A 12756-nucleotide genomic window follows, 5' to 3' on the forward strand; every position below is an offset into this window, starting at 1 on the left:
TTAAGAACATCGCATGTATTATCAGATACTTCAGAAAATGCCTGAACATTAGGTTTGCAGCACTCTTTCTCCTCATGACATAAGCCACCTCTTGGGCATTATTATAGTTTTTAACAGCATGTACCTCCATAATTGTTGTGATTGCGTACCTTGCATTAACTTAGGGCACATTTTTATACAGCAGGCACACAGAGAAACCATAAAGCTAGTCATCACTGCTAACAGCGGTCATCCAAGTCAGTGGAAGCACTTGGAGGATAACAGGAACAAGATCCGCTTCACTCTAACAGATCTTAAAATATTCTCGCAATGTTACTGTTAGACGTGTAGATTAACCAACCTGCCCATTATCCCATCGGCAGGAGACTTTCCAGCACTCAGGTGGTTTAAAATCATGTAGCCGAGTTTGACATTTAGTGGGCGGTTTTTGACATGTGAGAGTGAACAGTGCAATACTTGTATTGAGTAAATCATGACTAATTGCTGAAGTTATAATTGTTAGTCAGAAAAGTTCCTTTCTTCTCGGTCAGATCTGTATAGCTGCAGCAACAAGTATTGCTCTTTCACAAGGAGTTAAATCGGTGATCCTTTAAAGAACTTAAGTATAATAAAAACAGAATTTGAAAATGACAAAAGAATGTAAGGCAATGCTGCTCTGTGCTGTAATAGGCACATCTAAATCCATAAATAGCCCAGGTTCTAGGGGAATTTGAAATTGCACGCTTTGATTCCGGATTTCACAAAATTGCCATTTGTAATTTTCTATATCCCATGACATAAACAGGTTCTGGAAATTACGTTTACCACCAATTTAGAGACTGGACAGTAACTATGCAGAAATTGATGGGCCCACATTACCAGTACTAGCAGGCATTTACACTATATTTGGGAGGCTCCTGTAAAAAATAAGAAGTGAGTGGCGGTAACATTTCTAATGCTGGTCAAGGCTTTATCATCTGAACACATTTGTGAAAATTATCTGGAGTGTGACATTACCATCAAAGTAACTAGTAATTTTCTGACATGCTGGTTATACTGCAGAGAAGAACAAGCATTGGCAAAGCAAATAGGTCTGGTGCTGGCTGCCAGCCTTTTGGAAAGTCTTGTTTTGTCATGTTTTTCTCTAAACTTTATTGTATGGGAAGCTGCTGAACCCTCGCCAATCTAAACAAGTATTGGCATAGCCAATAGGTCTCGCCTTTCGGACCTTATAAGTGTTTATCCATGCAACGGTTGATGTTGTTGCACCAAGGAAATTGTGCTGCATAACTAAATGCTTATAAGGCCCCAAAAGTGAGACCTATTGGCTATGCAAATGCTTGTTTTAAAATTGTGTAAATCCGTTCAGGTGTTGCTGAGAAATTCATAAAATAAAGAATCAAAAAATCTATTTCCCCATAGGAAACTTTAGCCAAGGCTACAGCCGAACTGCTGAACGGAATTACACCAAAGTTGGCAAAAAGGTACTGCTTGGCTCAGAAAGCGACCTTTTTCAAAATTGTGTAAATCCGTTTAGTAGTTGCTGAGAAATTGAAAAAAGAAAAATATCGATATCTAGAGGCACGGTGGATCCGCGGACCCTCCCGACCACGAGCTTCATCCTAATTGGCAGCCAACACTCCAAACTAGGAAGTGTTGGCAGCCATCTTGTAGATGGCTGTAGAACCGAGTCACAAGAAAACAGAAAAACAAAGGTGAAAAAAAGGAAAGGGGGCAGGGTAGGAAAAACCCTGACCATCTAAAACCGCCAGGGCCAGAAAAAGCATTTTAAAAAAAACAACAATCGGCCAAATTCCTGCAGGGTGCGCAAATCCTGATGGAAAAAAAAGGAGTGTGGCCTTCCCCGCTTCATTTAAATGAGGCCCCAGGGTGGGCCAGGTCCCGGGAGCTAAATATATGCGGGCCCTTGGGGGCCCCCGCAGCCCCGGGGACCGCCACCCCAGGGGCTTCTTTTTTAATGTGTGAGGTGCCTCCAAGGCCCCCCCCACGCCCCAGGACCGCCACCACCTGGGGCTTTTATAATGTATTTGCGGGGGCATACAGCCCCCCCCACCTGCCCCAGGGACCTCCACCCCCGGTGCTTCTTTTTTAATGTGTTGGTTGGACTCCAAGGCTCCCCCCGAGCCGCGGGGACCGCGACCCCTAAGGCTTTGAAACAATGAGAGTGTGCCAAGCGGCCCTCTCCTGGAGCGCTTGATGGCCCTGGGGACCGGGAGGGGGGCCAAGCGGCCCCCTCCTGGAGCCCTTGATGGCCCTGGGGACCGCCACCCCCCCAGGGCTGGCTCCTGCATTGTCCTGGGGTGTCCAGGAGGTACCTGGGGCGAACTAGCCCGCTCCAGAGGGCGCGTTTCCACAGTGGTGAAGGGAGGGGTAGGGGCCTGTGACAAATGTGAAAACGCGCCATGTGGTGTGTTTCAAGTTGGGGATTACGTCCCCTTGAGTCCTGAGGGTCCCTGGGGACAACTAGTCCACCAGGTACGTCCAGTAAGCGCCACAGAGTTGCGTTGCAGAGAGGTGTAAAAAGGGGCGTGGCCTTGGACCACCTCTCTGCAACGCAGCTCTGCGGCACTTACTGGAGGTACCTGGTGGGCTAGTTGGCCCCAAGGGACCCTCAGGATTTAAGGGGAATTAATCCCCCCAACTTAAAACCCGCCAGGGGGCACATTTCCACAGTGGTGAAGGGAGAGGGCGGGGCCTGATGTGACATGTGTGTACTTATGCAATCCCTCCGCCAAAACCCAGGCACTCTTCTTGCAGTACTCTAATCATCCACTCAGTACCCATGTACTCATGCAATGACCCATGCATTAACTCATGCACTGCTACAATACCCTGAGCAGTACACATGCAGTCCAGCCATTGCCCTGTCACTACCCATGCACTCATCCAATAACCCAGCCAGCACCATGTACTTATCCAATCACTCCACCAAAACCCAAGCACTTATAAATTCACAATGCACCCTCCTTGCAGTACTCTAATCTTCCAGTCAGTACCGATGTACTCCTGGAATGACCCAGGCACGAACACATGCACTGCTACAATCTCCTGTGCACTTCCCATGCAGATCTCAAACCACCTACACAGTACTGATTCACTCCTACAATTACCCAGGTTGTACCCATGCACTCCAGAAATCCCTCTGCTGCTACCAATGCACTCCTCAAATCACCCATCCAGCACCATGTACTTATCCAATCACTCAGCCAAAACCCAAGCTCTTATAAATTCACCATGCACTCTCCTTGCAGTACTCTAATCATCCACTCAGTACCCATGTACTCATGCAATGACCCAGGTACTAACTCATGGCAAATACAGAGGAGGTCATGCTAATCACAGGGGTACCACAACGCATTGTGTTCCCTAGTGTATGTAGGTGTTTTCACTGTATTCTAAGTGTCTTCTAGCATAGCACTGGCTCCGGTCCTGGTTAGTCAGAGTCAGTTACCACCAGTACCCGTCATTAAAAAGTTGGGGGCACAGGAGGACTTTCTGCTCTTCTGTTGGTTCTTCCTGCACTTTTCTTTGTCCTTTTGGACTTCTGTAACCTCTTTCTGGATTTGTCTTGCTTCTTTCTGCACTTTTCTTCCTCTTTCTTCACGTCCTAACTTTGTAGGCCTAGTTAGAAATTAGCATTTAAAAAACTTGAGAAATTCACTGAAAAAAACATAGGTTTCAGGTACGTTATAGTTAGAAATTAGCATTTAAAAAAAACCTTCAAAATTCACTGAAAAAAACATAGGTTTCAGGGACGTTATAATTAGAAATTAGCATTTAAAAAACCTTTGAAATTCACTGAAAAAAACCATAGGTTTCAGGGACGTTATAGTTAGTTGGACATTTCACTCGTACAAAACCATAGAAATTCCCCCATTATAGTTAGTTCAGCCAACTATAACTCGCGCCCCACAATGCACTGCTGATGATGTCACATATTACATCATTCATGACATGGTCAGTGACATCACTGATGACATCTCAAATGCCATCACTGATAACATCATCCAGTGACTGTGTTTCTGTAAAGTTTAAGCTGAGGTTTATGCATTTATAACTTATCACATCACACAATTATTTGGAAGCAGACTGTTTTACTAGCTTAATCACTACACAGCAAAAATCTGCAAAGCAGCAGGCCGACAAGTAAAAATGAATGAGAACTTCACAAAATAAACACAGGTCTGCAGCGCAGGAGCGGCTATACACACCCAGGTGATTCTCCCGTCAGGACTCCTGTGGTAGAGAGGCGCGCGAGACATCAACAGGCCTGCGCACGCAGCTGGACCTCTCAAGACACGAACCCCCCAAATCCAATAAGCTTAGACTGCAAAACCATGAAACGAGACCCAGGAAAAAAGTGAACCCCCCAGGCTTTCCCCACTCGGAGAGGCTCAGTGGACAGGATGAACCACGAACCTCTAGCAGGCAATGCCGTACCGTCCTGGCTCAAGCCACAGGGAAGTAGAGCGGTGCGCACATGCACAGGCTCACTACCGGGTGGGGACGCACGAGTCTTGCCACGACTAGCCAGGCACCAATTACCGGGAGCAGTGCTCCAGCTACAAACGCTGAGTCACCACCTTTATTTTAAAACAATTAATCAAAATGGGAACCGCTTCAAAATGCCAGGGCGTGCTAGATGACAGAATTAAAACATAAATAACTAGGGAAAAAACGGTGCTTAGAATAGAGTCACTTCTTGTTTGCAGGGCACACCATCTACCCGCATCCTGCTGTCCCCATGTGTAAGCGCCCAGCAAAATCCATTGAGTAGCTGAACTGACTGCCAATCCTTCGCTTTAATGAGCAGCATGCGTTACGCATTATATATTTAATTACCAGTCATGAAATCACCACCGAGCTGGCGTGCATTCATCTGTTGATATCGCATCCGCCTCGGGGATGCCATCAGCTCGGTGAGTCAGCTGATGCTTTTGTCAGCGGGCTGTTTATAACTCAAATTACCTCTGTGATTGCTATAGTAAACAAGAACGTGTGCCTTTTTGCAAAACACGAGATATGCAGCCCTCCGTTTCACAAGGAAAAGAAACGACTTTTGTTGCTTCCGTTTGAAATGGATCCAAAAATAAAGAAAAGCGAGCGCGCGCCACTGCAAGCCATGTGTTTCTATTATCGCGCCCGTGCGTGGGCACGCTAATAGAAACCACGTGACGGCCTATTGGTGTCTATTATGCGCACCAGGCGCGTAATAGACACCAATATGCCATGGTCGGAGCAACGCATCCGCCTTTAGCCAATTGCGTGCAGTCTTTTATAAAAAGACGCACGCAAAGGCCAATGGGGTAGCACAAAAGGAATTGCACACACACGAGCGTGTGCGATTCCTAGGTCAGTGCTAAAACCCAGTTTTTCGATTACAAATGCCTCGCGCTGCAAAGCACTGCTTCGCAGTGCAACGCAGGTCGCGAGACCTAAAAATATACTTCACATAATTTAGGAATTTTTAGAGTACTTGATAAGCAAAATCCACTAGAGGGTTCTGGAGAAACACATTTTAAAGGTTTTAGCACTTTTTAATTCAACCGCAAACAAGCATTGATCTATTTAAAGTCTTGCAAACTTTTAAAAACGTTGTAAATGTTAGTTTGGCTACTCTGGCCTGGCTTGGGGACCAAATCTGACCGGGAGAAGGTCTGGAGAGGGCAATTGGGTAGATTGGGACAGTTACTTGGCCACCAGAACATTTTCTATTCCAGTTCAAATCTTCACAACTCGACCGCAATAGGCATTAATGGAGTGGTCCTGATGCCGGGTATACAAGATAAAAGCATGCTCAATGATGCTCCGGTTGCTGTGCCGTCAAGGGGAGTCTTTGTGGCGATTTCTCTGTCAACAGATTGAGTGGGGCGACTTAGGCCACAGAGGCTGGGTTCCCACTAAGTCGTCTTCGAGATTGTAGAAGGCCAGCTGTGGCTGGACTACCAGACTCAGTACACATCAGTCACAGCAAAATCTTTTAGTGGGGATTAGTGTCACTCTTGGGCGACCAATTTGGATTCTGATGAAACTCCAGAGTCCAGCTGACTCTGGTGCAACTTTTGCTCATCAAAGATCGGTCTCTGGGAGCCCAACGGCAGCTAAAAGCAAATCTTCTGCAGTGGCTAGCAACTTAACAGTTTGGGCTAAAGCTTTAATGTCCCTGGTGCTGTTCCAGAGGCCAGTCAACTGACCGTTGGAGTCACTTCTTTGTTCTAGGAGACAACTTTTCCCCAAATCAGGAGACCAGGGGTGTGGAATTTAATGAAATATGTACTTGTCCATGGGGATCGAAACGCCGTCGACACCTTACACTGGATGATTTGATTTTATTATTTGCTAAATCACAACAGTGTACTTTCTGTAAATATCTGTCTGCAAATCCTGGAATATATGCGGACTGCCTATGCTTGCCTCACTTGTCTATGTATGTCACAAATGTCTCTGTACAGTAGTAGGACACAGGTTGTGTCCCACTTTTGATATTGTACTGAATCTATTGACTAAACCTACATTCATGTTATTAAACCTTGTCCGGCTGGACAGGCTATATGGATTTCAATTTTGATCTATATGAATCTTTATTATTTTGCACCAGTTAGGGACCACTGTTCCTTGAAATAATATATGCACCCAAGGTCCCTCACTTATTGCTCCTTTGGGTATCCCTTGTACTACATAACACCAGGAATTTCTATGGCATTGTGGCCTTTATGAGACCAAATACTAGCTGTCTAGTAAGAACGCGCTGGCAAACACCACCACGCCTACCTGATCATCCCCAGGTAGAGAAAGGAGCATAGTGTAGGCCAAGTGAGTAACCAAAAAATTAAAATACCCCCCACGTTGATCCAAAGTTCAACCCAAGCAAGTGAAAAAAGTAATTGGAACCCTCTCCAGAATAGCTCTCTTGTCTCTTCCATCTAAGCATCTATCCATTCATCCTTTCACCCAGATATCTAGCATTTCACATTTACATTGGTACCCATTCATTCTTTTATCCATTAGCCTTTCACCAATCTGTTCGTCCATCTGTTCGTCCATCTGTTCGTCCATCTGTTCATCCATCTGTTCATCCATCTGTTCATCCATCTGTTCATCCATCTGTTCATCCGTCAGTCCATCCGTCAGTCCATCCGCTCATCCATATCCAAACCTACCCATCTATCTCCAAACCTATCCATTACAACGAACCATCCATCCATCCGTACGCTCATCCATACACCCTCCCTTTCACTCCATCTATCCACCCTCCCTTTCACTCATCTATTCACCCACTCTTCTACCCATCCATCAATCCATCCTTCCACTCATCCATCCATTTATCCATTACACTCATCCATCCTTTCACTCTCTAATCCTTACACCCTGTAACCCATCCACTCATACACCCTTTCCTTCTTTATAACATCCTTTGTCCATCTACCATCCCCATCACTCAACCATCCTGGTCACTCATTCATACATCCATCCATCCATCTAGCCAGTTACACTTCCACTCACTCATACTTTCACCCACACATCCTTTCACATTAATTACGAGTCTTTGTCTGCCGAGCTGCAGACAGAAGAGGCCCATCAAGAGTTTCACCTCTACTGCAGCTGCTAAAGCGTGGCTTTCACGAAGCCCCTGTTCAAACCTACCCTGCCATCTCCTAACCTATCGATCCAACTGATCCATCCCGCCTTCCTTTCACTCATCCATCCTTTTGCTCATCCATCCATCCATCCTTTCACCCACACATCCTCCTTTTCAGGCCTATTCATCCACCCTTTCACTCATCCCTCTATCCATCCTTTCACTCATCCATCCACCCCATCAATCCTCCTTTTCACTCATCTATCCACCTACCCTTTCACTTCCTCCATTTATGCTTTCGCTCATCCATCCACCCTTTCACCCATCCATCTTTTATTTCGCTCATATATCCATCAACCCTTTCATTAATCCCTCCATCCACCTTTACACTTAACTGTCCACCCACCCACCCATCAACCCTTCCACCCAGCCACCCACCCATCCATCCATTCCCCACCCACTCAGCCATCTATTCATCTACTCTGTCACCCTTTAATCCACCCTTTCAAAGAGCCATCCATCCTTTCACTCATCAATCCTCTTTCAACCTATCCATCCACTCTCCCATCCCTTTTTTCACCCTTGCACTTATCCTACCATTCTTTCACACATCCATCCTTCCATCCAGCCACTCATTCATCCATGCATCTATCCATCCACCCTTTCACTTATTCATACATGCATCTATCCATCCATGGACCTATCCATCCACTCATTCATCGATGCACCTATCCATCCACCCTTTCACTCATTCATGCATCTAAACATCCACCCTTTCACTCCACTCATTCATCCATCCATCCAGCCTTTCACTCATTCATCCATGCATCTATCCATTCACCCTTTCACTCATTCATTTATGCATCTATCATCCACTCTTGCACATATTCATCCATGCATTTATACATCCACCCTTTCACTTATTCATACATGCATCTATCCATTCACCCTTTCACTCAAATGTATGCATCTATCATCCACTCTTGCACATATTCATCCATGCATTTATACATCCACCATTTCACTTATTTATACATGCATCAATCCATTCACCCTTTCAATCATTAATTTATGCATATATCATCCACGCTTGCACGTATTCATCTATGCATCTGTACATCCGCCCTTTCACTTATTAGTAGAAGCATCAATTCATCCACCCTTTCCCTCACCCACCCACCCTTTCAAGTCCATTATGGGCCTTTGTCTGCGGACCAGTAGACTGAAGAGGCCCATCAAAAACTCCACAGCTGCTGTAGTTGCTACAGCGGTGTGTTCCCAATGCCCCTGGTGCAGGCACAATGTGAGATGAGAGGCCTTGTGCAAGGACAGAATTGGAGGTAGCCTTAGGCCTGCATGAAAGCCCATGGGGAAACTAATGAGCTTTAATGTAAGCCTTCGATGACGTAAGATATGAGAGGCCAAGGGGAGCGGGTCAGGAATGTCAGAGAGGGTGGGGAAGGGTGGTGGGGTTAACAGGTTTAGGCACAGGGTATGACATAAGGTGTACAGGAAAGGCAAAGTGCAAAGGAGGGGGTACAAGAGAAGGGAAAGCAAAGTGAGTTGAAGATGAGCAGGGATATTGGGACCCTATGAGGCCCAGGAGTGAAGCAAAGAATACAAGGCAGGGGCCATACAGTTCAAATCAGAGCAAGGGGCCAAGAGGCAGATAAGGCAGCCTCTTACATGCCATTGCTCTGATTGTACTGGAGCTGCAGAAGCCTCACAAGCTTATGGAGCTGGCTCCAACTTTGAGCTCTGCTTCATCATTTTTCTTTTCTGCTCTGGGGAAATTAAAGTGCAGGCCCCAGCTTTTGCATTGACCCTTTCACTGCCAATAAACTGCTCAGAGCAACTTATTAACTGGCTGTGACCTACAGGGTTGAATCGCTGTGTATTGGATTACCATAAAACTGTCTACTTGTCCTTTGGACAAAATACAAATTAAAACCTCTTGCCCTCCTAATACATCTAGATGTTTCGGGCGTCGGGAGATAGGAATTCCCGATCCCTGGGAGACACAGGCACAGTCCTAACTTTGCTAGCCCAAGGTGCATCAGGTACAGTCCAGCAGATGGTGCAGCCTTTCTTTGTATAGTCCAGTGGACAGCAGGGCAACCCTTCTTCAGTCCTTGTTCCAGTTCCGACGTGATCGGAGGTGGAGGGTGCGAGGAGGTGCCCTATTTATTCCCAGAAAATGCCCCAGGAGAGAGGGGGGGGGCAGTCATACGGTCACTCGCCAATGGGCTACATAGTCACCGTCCCTCTTTCCGAATATTTGTGGCATCTAGCAATCCCAGAGTGCACTATTCCCTTCTCTCTCAAGATGTCGGGCCTTTCCTTGGATGTCAGGAGCTTAGTATCCCATCCTAGAAGTGTGGCTACCCGAGGGTAGCAGGCACACAGGAAAACTGATGTGGGGACTAGGTTTCCCATTATGTTGCTGTCTCAGGCCTGTCTATCTGAACAAAGAGCAGCTAGTCAGTAGTGTGAACGCCATCTGCCCCCCAAAGGCGGCTTTGCCTTTGAAGCTTGCTTTTTGGGCTAACACCCTGAGTGGCATCCTACAAGAGGGAGGTGACACCTCTCTGTGAAGCGTGCTACTATTGTTCCTAAGCCTTGGAGCCATTCACATGAATATCCAGGCTGGCAAAAAAAGCTGTGTGTTGGCCAGTGCCCGTGTAAGGCTACTTGACCAGCAATGTCATACAGGGGCAAAGTCCTAAAAGTTGCATTACTTTAATAGTGACGTTAATTAGATCTGGGCATCAGTTCAGGTTTGATGCTATGAATAATTTGATACCTTAGAGTACCAAGCTAGGTAATCCCATTCAGAAGGTAGCCAGGCTGAGGTGTCAGCCAGTAACCCTATGTTAGCCAATGGGGCTACTAGCCTTTCCACATCAAACCGACAATTTAGAAGTGTTGCTATTAAGACATACATAAAATACATGTCCTACTTAATAATATACAGCTCCATACCATAGGGCTCATAAGGGCCTTCCTTAGGGGAGATTTACATACATTGTAAAGGGAAGAGGTGGCTTTGCCATTAGTGCTAATGGCAAAGTTGAACTGGCTGCGTGACAACTGCCTTTCCAGTCTGCAGTGGCAGGCTGGGAGCCATTTTGTACTTTGTCACACACGGGGTGGAACAATCAGTGCTGTAGACCTGGGTGGACAATCTGCCTTACATGCCCTTGGTACCATATAATAGGGACTTATAAGTAAGTCAGTACTTGCCAATTGGGGATAGCCTATTTGTAAAGGGTTAGATAACTGGCACTGAGGCTTGGTTAGCAGGCTTCAGTGCATTCTCAGTTGAAAAACCAGCAGCTAGTAGTCCAAATGAGGGTGAAAAGTGTGGGGGAACGTGAAAAAAGCCAGTTTTCTTATACATGTTCTAGTCTATAAAGCCTCAACCACAGGGCCGGACTGGCTACCGAGCCTTTTGGTGAGCTGCCAAGCTAGGGGCTGATTTTACTGCAGTGGGGGCTGATTTCGTTGATGGGGACCTTTGTGTGCTTCTAAATAAACAAAGCAAAACGATTGGTTTTAAACACATGCAGGTCCCCATCAACGAAATCAGCCCCCAGCTTGGCAGCACACCAAAACGCCCGGTCGCCAGTCCGGCCCTGCTCAATCATCTCTTATATTGCTGTATTCCGACAGCATTCCATACCAAATCGCAAAAAATGTGTTAAACAACTAAAACAGTATTTCAGAAAGAGTGCATGGGACCCTCTCCAACCAGTTAAAAAGGTTACATTTCTGCATCACAGTCACACAGTTTACTTAATTGCTTTGCTGAACTCAACAAACGATTGAGCTGGGAAAATAGCACACGAATGATGCATCAACCTAAAATGTACGTGATACGTGGAAGGTCAAAGACCTCGATATCAGCGAGATTACTCCAGAGTTTACACACGAGGCAAAAAACGATCTCTTACCTACCGTCCACACGTTACCAGTCCAAGGAAGATGCTTTGGATAAGTTGATGTACCCACTGCAAAAATGCGGGGCACTCTGTGGGCTACAGTTTCAATTGGGGGGTTAGACTACGACTTTAATTCTGCCGAGGTAGATAGAGAATGCACCATTGATAAGGTAACACCTGTTATGTGTCCATGGACAAGTCCGTTTTTAAAGTGCACTTTGATGAGTAGCAATAAATTATTTTCTAAAGGGAATCTGTGGCTGCATGTAGTCGGTCTATATTGAAAGAATCTCGAAAAGGCCAACAGGTCAGACGGGTGACTCTCGGTTTCTATGACAAAACTGTTTTGTTTTGGCTGTCTTCTACCCAAAATTGCCCGCACGTTAATGTAATTCGAGTAAGAGAATTAATTCCCCTGACTGTTTTCAAAATCTCCCATGACCCATCTCCAAATGTTGGCATTTGAATAATCCATACCAAAGGACAGACAGAGGTGGACTCAAGAAGCAAAAAAAAGTTAATACTTTATGGTGTTCTCGTTGTAAAAAAACACAGTGCAACAACGTAGTAGATCATCAAAATGCAGTAACAATTACACCAGTGACCGCACCAACCGCTAACATGCAAGTAACATATTACGGTGAGAACAGAAGACTTATTCATAAAACTACCACGTACACCTTGGCAACGACAACGTGGCAGATCCTGTTTATGCTACGATACAACCATGCGACAGTAATTAAATAGGAACTAATATACAACGCACCCTTTCCTTACTTACTTTGCATCCTTTCCACCTTGCACTTTTCACCATCTATGTAAGATGCTGACCTGTCACCCACTTTTACACATATCCGTCTAAGAACGCTGATTAACTGACGTTGTTCATTTTGGAGCTTACAGACTGATGACATTTGTCCGTAAACTCAGTACTTCCGGGTCGTAAACTGGCCAATTCCATTGCTGAACACATTCTTGCAGTGGGAACGACTCGTAATGTGTGAAGCGGTCTAGCACTGGTCCAGCGGGCTTTCAGGATTCCGAAGATTTCATTGGTTTAGGAGATCGCACGTGCCTGGAGGTTTATAAACACTAGTCCGATTCGTGTCGGGTATTGAGGTACTGCGCGGACCGTGTAAAGTTTCAAGCGCGGACCGTGTGAAGTTCCAAGCGCTGACCATGCGAACTAACTTCATCTGTGGCACAGTGTCACAGATCAATAAGAAAACAAAACGG

At 45.8% G+C, this 12756-nt stretch overlaps 1 protein-coding gene across 1 annotated transcript in view; it reads right to left on the reverse strand.

The window, feature by feature from the left end:
* The window catches only part of FAM20B (FAM20B glycosaminoglycan xylosylkinase), a 172082-nt gene extending 159617 nt beyond the window's left edge, over positions 1 to 12465 (reverse strand). Inside the window, exon 1 of the mRNA XM_086956370.1 lies at positions 12302 to 12465. The gene's annotated coding sequence lies outside the window, so the exon portion shown is untranslated. The remainder of the gene's footprint in view (positions 1 to 12301) is intronic.
* Positions 12466 to 12756: the final 291 nt, after the last annotated feature.

The sequence above is a fragment of the Lissotriton vulgaris genome, chromosome 1_1, assembly GCF_964263255.1.
Source record: "Lissotriton vulgaris chromosome 1_1, aLisVul1.2, whole genome shotgun sequence".
In the NCBI taxonomy this organism is placed as follows: Eukaryota; Metazoa; Chordata; class Amphibia; order Caudata; family Salamandridae; genus Lissotriton; species Lissotriton vulgaris.